Raw genomic sequence first — 12,543 nt, 5'->3', positions numbered from 1 at the left:
CAGGGGACTCCTTGCTTCCCTCTCCGACTTACCCCTTTTAGAAAATTGTCCCCTTACCCCCATTCCTGACCCAGAACCCCTCCTAGAGGCAGAGAGGACGCCCCCCACCATGCTCCTCCCTGAGCAGGGAGAAGAGTCAGCTTGGCCCCGGAGGATCAGATGTAGGGACTTCTGCCCACCGCCCCCCAGACCTGGCTCCCCGCTGAGCACCCTGAAGTGGAGCCTCAGTTTCCCTACTGGGACACGAGTATTCTGACTGAACGGTTCTGAAGATTTCTTAACCTTTGAAGGTTTCAAAACTCTTGACCTGGAGCCCAGACACTCCAGGATTCTAGAACTCTGAGCCAATGGCCACTTTTCCTGAGATTTGCTACCAATTTACATCCAGCACCCCCTCCATCAACACTTGCCACACCCGTACCCTCACCGCTGTACCATCCCAGACCCAAACCTGGGGGCCTGGCCACAACTTGAAGAAACTCAGGGTGGGCTCAGCATGGGAGGTTGAAATGGATGGCCCTCTACTGGGCCAAACCTATCCAGCTGGACGACAGATCCCAGGACCGCCTCCCCCAGTCCCAGAGGGAGTGGGACACTGGCGCGTTATTGATGCCAGAAACCAATCCCTGACCACAGCCACCCACTCAGCCATGACCCCTGAGTGACTTTGAAATCATGATCACTGGCCCTAGTCACAAGCTGAAGCCCCGACCCTTGTCATACACTGAACTCTCACCTTGATCACCCAGTGAGCCCGGATCCTGGTCATACACTGAGCCCTGATCCTGGTCACACTCTTAGCCCTGACCCTGCTCACACTCTGAGCCCTGACCCTGGTCACACTCTGAGCCCTGACCCTGCTCACACTCTGAGCCCTGACCCTGGTCACACTCTCAGCCCTGACTCTGGTCACACTCTGAGCCCTGACCTTGGTCACACACTGAGCCCAGATCCTGGTCACACTCTGAGCCCTGACCCTGGTCACACTCTGATCCCTGACCCTGGTCACACTCTGAGCCCTGACCCTGGTCACACTCTGAGCCCTGACCCTGGTCACACTCTGAGCCCTGACCCTGGCCACACTCTGAGCCCTGACCCTGCTCACACTCTGAGCCCTGACCCTGGTCACACTCTGAGCCCTGACCCTGGCCACACTCTGAGCCCTGACCCTGCTCACACTCTGAGCCCTGACCCTGGTCACACTCTGAGCCCTGACCCTGGCCACACACTGAGCCCTGACTCTGGTCACACTCTGAGCCCGGACCCTCGTCCCACACTGAGCCCTGACCCTTCTCACACTCTGAGCCCTGACCCTGGCCACACACTGAGCTCTGACTCTGGTCACACTCTGAGCCCTGACCCTGGTCACACTCTGAGCCCTGACCCTGCTCACACTCTGAGCCCTGACCCTGGTCACACTCTGAGCCCTGACCCTGGCCACACTCTGAGCCCTGACCCTGCTCACACTCTGAGCCCTGACCCTGGTCACACTCTGAGCCCTGACCCTGGCCACACACTGAGCCCTGACTCTGGTCACACTCTGAGCCCGGACCCTCGTCCCACACTGAGCCCTGACCCTTCTCACACTCTGAGCCCTGACCCTGGCCACACACTGAGCTCTGACTCTGGTCACACTCTGAGCCCTGACCCTGGTCACACTCTGAGCCCTGACCCTAGTCACACACTGAGCTCTGACCCTGTTCATTCTCTGAGGCCTGACCCTGGTCACACTCTGAGTCCTGATCGTGGTCACTCACTGAGTCCTGACCCCGTGGCAATATACTCATCCAGATCTTTAGTCCCCAGTCCTAGTGTAGATGCTCAGGCTCCCTGAGGGACGGGAAACAGGAGCACTTTGGGGGCCAGGAGGACCCAGGGTGGAGCAGCAGGAAGCGCATCTCCAAGTCCTATCTATCTCCAGCCGTTTTCATCCCACCCTCTGAGGGAGGAGCGAGGGCTGGGGGAGGGGGCCTTTATTTGCGGTCTTGTGGGAAGCCAGGGTGGCCTAGAACAAGCTCCCTGACTCCTGGCCGGCCTGGCCGGTAGTCTCCCCACCCTCCCTCTGGGGATGGAGGCGGAGTGAGGGCCCCTAGGGTCCGGCCACCCTTCCCAGGCCCCTCAGAGGCCAGCTGGGAGCTGGGTCGAAGGGAAGAGCACAGGATCTCTGCCCAGGGACATCCCGTGGTCCTCCCCAACCACCAGGGAACTTAGGGAGCCAGAGGCAGAAGGGGGAGGGGCTGAGCCTGGGGAGTAATTAGCTGTTCACATGCACGATAATTAACTGTGGATGCAACATGCCACAATTAGCCTCCCAGTCAGGACATACAGAGCCTGTGCCCCACTCAGCAGGAATGAGCCCTTCCTGTGCCCTCAGGCCCCCCACCCCCCACCCCCAGCTCCACCCTCAGTCCCTTCAGGCTTTGAAGCGAGGAGGGAAGGGAAAAGGGGAGGCACGGCTCCAGGGAAAGGACAGCGAGGGCCGGGGCTCCCACCTCCTGTGGTCGGTAAACCACAAGGCCCACCGCAGGCACCTCTCTCAGCCCGTCCACAGAGTCAGGCACTCCAGGACCCTCCCTGCTCCCTCTGCCCAGAGACCCCGCTCCTGCCTGGGCCCAGAGGAGGACCGTGAGCAGACCCTCCACTAAGGACTCTGCACCCAGGGCCAGCTCAGAGCTGGGGTGACGGGGCAGGCACACGGTGGGTCCTGGCCGACTGCAGTCAGCTTTGATGCCGCGAAGTTCCACAGTCTTCCGCTGACCATCCCCCAGCACCAGCCCAGCCAGGTCTGGACCCCTGAGGCCTCTCAGGCGTGGTCTGCTCTGCGGCTGTCTCAGCTCAGGGCCAGAGTTGGGGGCATTACGAGGAGGCGGCAGCAAGAAGGCCCAGGGAGATGGCCTGTCCTCCCTCCCTCCCCTGGCCTCTCTCCGCAGGCAGCCCACCACTGAGCCGTGGGTAGGGCGAGAAGGCCTGACCCTCAGGCCCAGAGCCAGTCTCTAGAAGGCTCTGTCCAATGGAAGGGATGGAAGCCATGCTCTGCATCTGACCGTCCAGGATGGCCACCACTGGCCATATGTGGCTACTGAACACTTGACATGTGGCTCGTGTGGCCAAGGAACTGAATTTGTAATTTTACTTACTTTTAATTAATTTCGCTTTCAACAGCCACATGTGACCCGTGGCTCCCGTATTGGAAGCTCTGCTCCAGCCAGAGTTTGGCCTCTGCGGAAGGGTCCCCGGGCAGAGGGTGCTGTGCCCTGTCGTGAACCGACCATGATGAGATACTCCTGCGGTCGTGGCAGCGCCCCTCCCACGGCAGGGCTCCGCGTGGACACAGCCATTGTGGGGGCACTGACGGAGGCACGATTCCCCTGCTCCGGGGCCCAGCCGCTTGCCCCTCCGGCCGCCCCTTACCCACTCAGCCCAGACCCAGGGCAGAACCAAGTCTTATAGCCCCCCGGGCGGCGGGCGGCCCCCTGTCTCCTCCCCCTCTGGACCCCCATCTGCCTCCAGGGCCATGGAAGGGGCTTCTGCGGACCCACTGTGTGCACCCTCAGCGCACCCCCCGCCCTATGGGCCCAGCCACACCACCCGCTCTGGGCTGGCCAGCCAAGTAACGGGCCTCGGGCTGGCAGGCAGGGAGACGGGAGGGAAGGGCTCCCCTCACAAGCCAGCTCTTGCCACCCTCGCTCACCCCTTGGAAGTTGTTCCTGCGTCCAGCCTTAAGCCTCCCGCTGCAGTCTCGGCCCGGCCCTCCGTCCCGTCCTTCTACCCCCTCTGCTCGAGGTCCCGGGGGACGCCCTGCTGCCTGATGCAGGAACCTGGGATGATGCCTCCCCTCCAAGACCGTGGGAGGGTGCACGGGGGCACTGGGCCGGGAAAGACTGAGGCCCCTTCAATCTGGCAGGGTGCTTGCTTCTGTGGGTGGGGTGAAAGCCCGTTGGGGGTATTGGGGCATGGGCACCGGGGAGCCAGACATGCTTCTTGAGAGTGGGCCCCGGAGACTGGGAGGGGGACCGGATGGGCAGAGGCGAGGGGGCAGAGGTTGGGGCAGCCGGGAAAGGGACAGTCCCACTTCTGCAGAGTCCACCTCTGTGGCCGCCTCTGCCATTGCGGCTAGGCAGCATCACTTCTCTGGGCTCTTCGGGAAAGGCTCAGAGAAGTGAAGGTGCTGGCTGAAGCCACACAGTGGGTCCCCATGGGCGGGCCCCAGGGCAGCTGCTGGGGCGGGGGAGAGGAAGGAAGGGGCAGTTGTGTGGAGGGACCAAGTGCTGTGAAGTTTCTCCCCCTTGGTCGTCAGGCCCCGCCTCCCACAGGCCCCAGGCTGCACAGCCCGGGAGCCTCAGCATTGCTTGCAGGCCTGGTTGGCCATCCGCCGTGGCCCCTGGCCATGGTGCTGACCCCAGTCCTCAGCCTTGTCTCGGAGGGGCTCCTGGAACCGGCGGCCCTGCCCACCCCTGGCCCCCTCGCCGACCCCTGTGCTCCTTGGGGCGGAAGCCTGGGGTTTCTGGCTCTTTTCACCCGCGGTGCTCACAGTTCTCCGTGAGAAGCAGGCGCGATTGGCGGGTTTTCCTAACACCTCCTGGGCCGGCCGAGGAAATGCGGGTCAGGGAGAGGCGAGGGCACTCAAGCTGCAACCAGCTGCTACCGCTGCTGCTGGGGGGTGCCTGGGGCCGGACCGGCGGGGGAAACCTGGGGGCCTCTGAGGCCCCTGCCAGTGGTGGAGCCTGGACGTGCCTTCTCCTGACATTCACTCAGCAGCTGTGCTGGCCGACTGACTTCATTCCCTGTCTCCATCTGCCCTTGAGGCAACTACAGAGGCCACAAGACATGGTGCCATTCTAAACCTGGAAAAATTGTGGCTCAGAGAGGTGCTGTGACCTGCCCAAGGTCACACAGCCAGGGACTAGTATTGACACCAGAGCCTTCACTCTGACCAGAGTGGGACCCAGAGTCATGGACTTGTTTTTCAATATTGACAGGTCAGAAAGGGAAGAAGAGGGGGCTGTTATGTGTGGAGTCCCTGCCTTGGGCCAGGAACTGTGCTGGACATGTCACAAGCACTATTTCCAGTCTTTAAAACATCCTGACTGAGCCTTGACCCTGGTCACTACTGCTCCTCAGCCCTGTCCTGGGCATATACTGATCCCTGATCCCTGATCACAGACTGAGCCCTGACCCTGGTCACATACTGATCCTGAGCCCTGATTCTGGGCATACACTGATCCCTGATCGCAGACTGAGCCCTGACCCTGGCCACTACTGCCCCTGAGCCCTGTCCTGGGCATACACTGATCCCTGATCCCTGATCACAGACTGAGCCCTGACCCTGGTCACATACTGATCCTGAGCCCTGATTCTGGGCATACACTGATCCCTGATTCCCGATCGAAAACTGAGCCCTGACCCTCATCATACCCTGGTCACACCCTGAGGATGGTCATCTGCTTCAGTCACTCAACCAGTTTCCATCAAGCCTCTCTTCTTGGCCTGGCACCCTGCCCACACCAGGCCAATCCCCCACCCTACCCCCACTGCCCTGGTTCCCAAAGCAGAGGCCGTGTAGACTTCAGGGCCTGTGCAAGCAGCTGCCCCAGTTTCCCCTCCAGGCCCTCCCTCTGGGCTTAGCAAGCCCCAGGGAATGTGGGATGCTAAGCGAGCTCTGGGAGCTTTCGGTGGAGGGAGATTAAGCATTTAATAAACAGTGCAGTGAAAATCAATACAGACAGTCAGGGGGAGGAGGGAGCCAATAGGAGCAGCGGCTCCAGGTGGCCTTGCCGGCTCCACACGCTCCTGGCCACGCTGGCTGCAGCAGGCTCTGTGCGGCCCAGAGGGCGGATCAGCCCTCTTGCCCATCCCAGGGGCAGGCTGAGTTCTCCCCCACCCACCCCGCGCCCTGCCCAGGCCCCCACTAAGATAGGCATGCTCCCTGACATTTGCAGCCTGTGTGTGCTCGGCACGGCCAGGCCCAAAAGAGGCCCCAGGCATCCACCACCTGGGCTTCCACATGGGTCGGCCCCACACCCTAGGCCCTGATGTCCCATCCCTGCGGCCCTGCCAGGATGCCTCACTCCAGCTGTTACCAGCTGGGGGCCTGGTCTGGGCACCCCAGGATACAGTCCAGCCTTGGTGGTGGGCGGCCAGAAAGACGGACGTGCAGAGGGCAGTGAATGACCCCTCCATACCAGGGTGTCTCAAAGGGTGGCCTCAGATCCCTAGGGTCCACAAGGGTGACACTGGGACTGGGCCCCAGGGGGTCCTCATAGCCTTGAAGTCTGAGATCCACCTGGGGGAGAAGAGGGGCTGCTGACCCCCACTCTGCGCCCTGAGCCTCTGAGGCCATCCCTGCCTTCCTGGGGGTCAGCTCTTCCCATCTGCCCTATGCTAGCAAGGCCTCGGGGGAGGCAGTCCTGTGCTCGGTGGGCCCCCAGTGCACTAACGATGCTCACACCTGTGTGCCCTGCATGTCGGCAGCACCCCATAGGATGCCCTGACTTCCTGGTGCCCCCACCCAAGCAGTGGCACGTGCCTCCAGCAATGGAGTGCGGCCCACAGGGGCCAGGCCCTCGGAAGCCCCCAACCCGCTCCGTGCTCTCCGCCTGCTCGAGGGAGATACAGACAGACAAGGCCTGGGGGCTGGCAGGGCCGCAGACAGAGGGGCCTGGGACCCAGGTCACTGTGTGATGGAGACCCTCCTGCCATCCTGGAACTCAGGCCCCCATCTGCTGTGCCACTTGTTATAGCCTTCTGGGCCTGTCCCAGAAGACACAGAGGCCCACGGAGGGGAAGGAGGCCCCGGGCACACGCACATTTAGGGAGCAGGCAGCCAGACAGAGGAGCATACGTGCTTGAGAGTGTGTGATGGTGAGCATGTGATGTGCACGCGTGTACACGTGCATTGGTGTGTTACACGTGCATGTGTCCATGTGTGCTAGCACTTAGGCAGGGGACCTGAGCTCGCCCCTCCTCCAGGCCCCACCCCCACGCCCCCAGAGCAGAGACTTGGCCCTCCTGGCAGGTTCCAACAAGGACGCAGGCCCTGCAGGCTGCCTCGGCACAGCGTCCTCCCCACGCAGATGATAACGCTCCAAAAGGAGAACAAGGTGGATTTGACACAGATTCCACCACAGGTGACTGGGATGGGCCCCCAACCCGCCCCCCCAGGCTGGGGCTGGGTTTCTAAGGCATTAGGGTCCTCCGGGGAGCCCAGCAGGTGAGTGGCTCTGGCCAGGGCTGGTGAGAGCCACGTGCAGGGGCCTCCCTTGCCCACAGGCAGAGGCCAGGCTCCTCCAGCTGGCCAGAGCTGTCACCATGGCTCCCCAGGGAGCCTCACGGGGGCCCAGGTGATGCTGTGGGGCCAGCCTTGGCCTCTTTGCTGCTGCACCAGCTGCAGCAGGGCAGGCAACAGAGTGTGGCACAAGCCCAGGCCTGGGACATACACCAAACCCTGCCCCAGCTGGGGACAGAGCGGGCGGCCGATTTACAGGCAGCACAGGAGGACCCTCACATCCGCCTCGTGTGGGATGACCCCCGTGGTGCAGCCCACCCACCTACCCACAGGAGACACCCTCTACCTCAGGGAGGGGCAGAGAGCATGCCTGTGGGACCTGGGAGCTGTGAAGCACGGCGTGGGCCAGTCCCTTCCCTGCTTGGGCCTCAGTTTCCCCGAAGGATCAATGAGAAAGTTGGGTAGGATCCTCAGGGCTGTTAAGGTGGACTCTGGCCCCGCCCCCAGCCTGCCCTCCACCCCAGGGCTGAGATTCTTCTGAAGGGCAGACGTGACCACATCCCTCCTGGGCTTCCATGCCTTCAGTGCCTCCCTGTTTTCCCCCAGGGAAGCCAAACTCAGCCCTAGCTCCTGAGGCCTGTCCTAGTCCACTCAGCGCCCCTCCTGCCTCATCCCCAGCACAGCCCTGCCCATCCCTCCTTGCCCTGCCCTCCCCCTCCCTGCCCTCCCCCTCCCGGCCCATCTCCTCCTGCCCATCCCTGCCAGGTTCAGTCTTGTCTTCGTAAGTCCCTTTCTGCTGTGTCCTGTCTGGGACACCCTCTCCCTTGGAGCTGCTGGGACTCTGTCACCCTTGGGGAGGACTCCTGTCTTTCCCCAAGGTGAGGATGACCCCCCATCTCAGGGTCTCCACATCACTCTGCATAGTGAATCACAGGCCTGGAGTGAGGATGGGACCACTCGTTGGGACGGGACCTCAGGCTGGGACTGTGGGATGGGGTGGGATGGGGGAGCATCCCCTCTTGTGTGTCTCTCCCTGAAGCCAGAGTGCCGCTGGTGGAGACCAGATCCGGGGTCTGTCAGGGCACCCAGGGAAAGCAGGAGTGGGACGGGAGGGGAGAGGAGAGGGAGGAGTGACTGGGACATGCAGGGGACAGATGCCTTCATTCAACACAATGAAGGGAAGCTTGCACCTCTGGAAAGACATGTTGATATTTGGTGCAACAGAGACGTGGCAAGAACGTTGACCCGCTGAGTTCTCAGTCAAGTGCTGATGTTTCCAAGCCTTTTCCTCCCTCCTCTGACTCCCCAGCCTGAATCTCCACCACCATCTGACCTTCTGATGTCTGAGCCAGAGGGAGGGCACCCACCCCAGGACCAGGCTGGGATCTCCCAAAGGAGCGGAGGGAGTTTGCATGTTCATCTGCATATTGTTTGCATTCCAGTGAAAGGTGGAATGAATCAATCTTCCAGCTCCAGGGGTTGGTTCCTGGAACTGTAGCCCTCCTGAGACCTGGCAAGTATGTGCTTGCTGGGAGGGAGGCCAAGAGGGGGCCCCTGGAATGGACTTTACATGGTGATGATAACACAGCATTGCTCAGCACTTTAAAATTCACATGCCACCTTCAGATATTCACTCTCGAAACAACAAAGAATAGTTGAGAAGTCAGGGAGCATAATTCTCTTAAAAGTGGGGAAACTGAGGCTCAGAGACAGCAAGTCAATTGCCTAAGGTCACAGGACAAGCAAGTAAACTGGCAAGAATCTGGGTTCTGAAATTCTCTCCTGCTCCTCTGGGCCTTGGTTATTCAGCCTCCTGCCCCAACTTGACTTACACAATCCTCTGCCCAGAACCTAATGGGGAAAGATGGTGGCATTGATGGTAGTGATGATGATGGCGGTGGTGGGGATGATGATGGTGATGGAGGTGGTGGTGGTGGTCATGGTGATGGTGGTGATGATGATGGTGATGATGATGGTGGTGGTGATGATGATGGTGATGGTGGTGATGATGATGGTGATGATGATGGTGGTGGTGATGATGGTGGTGGTGGTGGTGATGATGATGGTGATGGTGGTGGTGATGATGGTGGTGGTGGTGATGATGGTGGTGGTGGTGGTGATGGTGATGGAGATGGTGGTGGTGGTCATGGTGATGGTGGTGATGGTGGTAGTGATGATGATGGTGATGGTGGTGATGATGGTGGTCGTGGCGATGATGATGGTGGTGGTGATGATGGTGGTGGTGGTGGTGATGATGGTGGTGGTGATGGTGATGATGATGGTGATGGAGGTGGTGGTGGTGGTCATGGTGATGATGGTGGTGGTGATGATGATGGTGATGGTGGTGATGGTGATGGTGGTGGTGATGATGGTGGCGGTGGTGGTGATGATGATGGTGGTGGTGGTGGTGATGGTGGTGGTGGTGGTGATGATGGTGGCGGTGGTGGTGATGATGATGGTGGTGGTGGTGGTGATGATGGTGGTGGTGGTGATGATGGTGGTGGTGGTGGTGGTGATGATTGTGGTGGTGGTGATGATGATGGTGGTGGTGGTGGTGATGATGATGGTGGTGGTGGTGATGGTGGTGGTGGTGGTGATGATGATGGTGGTGGTGGTGGTGGTGATGGTGATGATGGTGGTGGTGATGATGATGGTGGTGGTGCTGTCAGTGATGGTAATGGCAATGGTGACTTCGATGACGTTGAAGGGAAGGGGCCTGCCTGGTTTGCATGACTCAGGGAGCTCAGAACAAGAATCTGTGTAGCTCTTTCCTTGATGCTTCCAGAGCCAGTGGCAGCCTAACTTAACACCTATGTCCTTCTGCCTGTGACTATCCGCCATTCCCTCCTCCAGTCTGGAACCCTGAGAGGTGCTCCCTTCTCAGTGCTCTCCCCACATCCCACCCTGTCAGGCAGCCTCCTTCGGGCTGTGCTGGTGGAATGGCCTGAGGCATCCTTATTTCTGTCCCTGTACCAACCTCAGAGCTCAGGGCTTGGCCCAGGGTCTGCCTGACTCAGGCCCTGTCTGATGAGTGGATGCCTGAACGAGTCAGATGTGGAGATACTACAATTCAAGGGGAGCAGCTCCTTAGACCCCCAAGAACCCTCCATTGCTCCACAGCCCTCTTCTGCACCCCTGCCCACCACCACGTCCTAGGCCGAGGCACACAGCTCTCTCTGCCCTCGCACTCAAACCCGGCTCCACAGGGCCTCAGGGCTCTGCCTGTCCCGGGCTCACTGCTGGCCTGTGACTCCTACGTGGTCTCAGCCCCAAGTGTGTGTCCACATGCCGGCACACAAACATGCAGACACCAAAGCACCACCCCACCCCCTGCCCAGTGTCTCACTCACATATATATATACACAGCTGGTGCGCAGGGCCTGGATCACGCAGACGGGCAGGGCAGAGCCAGACCGGGGGTCTGTTCTTCTGATCCCAGGATCCTGCTAACCCTGCTGCGCCCCACGTGGCCTCAAATGCCACCCGAGCCTTTGCAGGGACTCCGGTGGATGTCACCCGCTCAAGCTTACTCACTTACAAGGAGGGAGCTGTGGCTGTCAAAGGACCCTTTCTGGGAATCAACACTTGAGTGTTCCCTGAGTGCTGGCAGGGGTCAGGGTCCCAGGGAGAGAAAAGGGGGACCTGTTCTCCCTGGGCCAGTTGGGGATGGGTTCCCTAAACTGTTAGGAGGGGCTTACATGTAGACTCGGAGCCTTGGGAAGCAGACGCTGGGACATTCACAGAGTGTCCAGGAGGACCTCCACTCCAAGCTTGCCGCCCTGGATGGCCCAGGAGCCTCGAATGCCCCTCCTGTCCCCTTCCCCTCAGGGACCAGAGCACCTGCTCCTCACTGTGAGGGCCAATGGAGTGTCAGCAACACATCTTCACTGATGCGTTTTCTCTTTTAAATCTTGGCTAATATAATATTTCAAGTACGCTGCAAAATGAGGGGACAACATGCATGGGGGCCACCTGGCCCGTGACCCAGCTTCAACAGACCTTAGCATTTTGTCATCTTTGCTTCAGATCTTTTCTCTTTTGTTTTTGTTTTTCTGTTTTTTAAGTATGCATTTTGGTGAGGAAGATTTGCCCTGAGCTAACATCTCTTGCCAATCTTCCTCCTTTCTTTTTCTTTCCTCCCCAAAGCCCCAGTGCATAATTGTATATCGTAGTTGTAAGTCATTCTAGCTCTTCTATGTGGGACGCCACCACAGCATGGCTTGATGAGCAGTGTGTAGATCTGCACCCAGGATCCGAACCCACGAACCCCAGGCTGCTGAAATGGAGCGTGTGAATTTAACCACTCAGCCGCAGGGCTGGCCCCTCTTTTCTGTTTTTAAGGGGTGAAAAGATTGCCAACACGCACGTGTTCTCCACGACGTTCGGGTCCTCTTGTCGCCCGTCTTCCACTTGTGCTTGAGTGGATCATCCCTCTGCCTCTTTCCTTACCCACCCCCGGTTGTGCGCATTGCTCCAAACAGTGCACTGAGGCGTCTGCAGGTCCCTGTGACGTGGGCGAGCAGCATCCCACGTCCAGGCCCTTCAGCAGTTGACCCAGCTCTACGTTTGTGTGATGAATCCGTGCCGATGGCTGCAGCTCTGTGCTCACTCTTTCTCACGGCTGCATAGTACTCCATCGTGGACTGGACCACCATGCTTCTGTCCATTCTCCTGTCCCTGGCCCCATTCCTGGAGCTGCCATTTCCCCGATGTCACGTACATTAAATGAGCTGTTGTGTGGACAAGCTCAGAGCCGTTGCCGGCCCGCACAAGCAGAGTACGTGTGCTTGCTCTCTCTGTGACAAGCCGCACAGACGTCCTCCTCGTGATGCCTCCGGTGCTTGGGGTGCAATTTCTCTAGGGTGCACACGCAGAAACAGAGGAATCAAAGGGCAGGCACAGCTGAGCTGTCCCAGCATGGCCAGCTTGCTCCCCAGCATGAATGCTCCCTAGGGCGCACATACCCTCAGGGTGCTGGCTCTTACTACACTTGTCATTGTAGCCGGTCCTGCCTGGGGGACAGATGGCCGTCTCCTTGTGGTTTCCGTTTGTCTTTCCCTGTTCCTCAGGTGTTCCCGTTGACCTTGGAGGCTGAGAGGCAGAGGGAAGAGAGACCTCGGAGCTGGAGTACGTCGGCCAGAAGGCCTGGAGGGGCCTGCAGACTACTGTCCGGAGGCCCTGGGAGTGGCAGAAGGGACGGGGCCCGGAGGCCAGGGCTGGACCGGGTGTGACAAGGTTCAGGGCCCTGGTGTGAGCACCAGTGGGAGTGGCCGCCACGGCCAGTGAGACCCCGCTGCCTGGGGGATCATCTTCCCTTT

Source organism: Equus przewalskii, chromosome 8 (genome assembly GCF_037783145.1).
Source record: "Equus przewalskii isolate Varuska chromosome 8, EquPr2, whole genome shotgun sequence".
NCBI lineage: Eukaryota > Metazoa > Chordata > Mammalia > Perissodactyla > Equidae > Equus > Equus przewalskii.
This window is presented reverse-complemented; position numbering follows the sequence as displayed.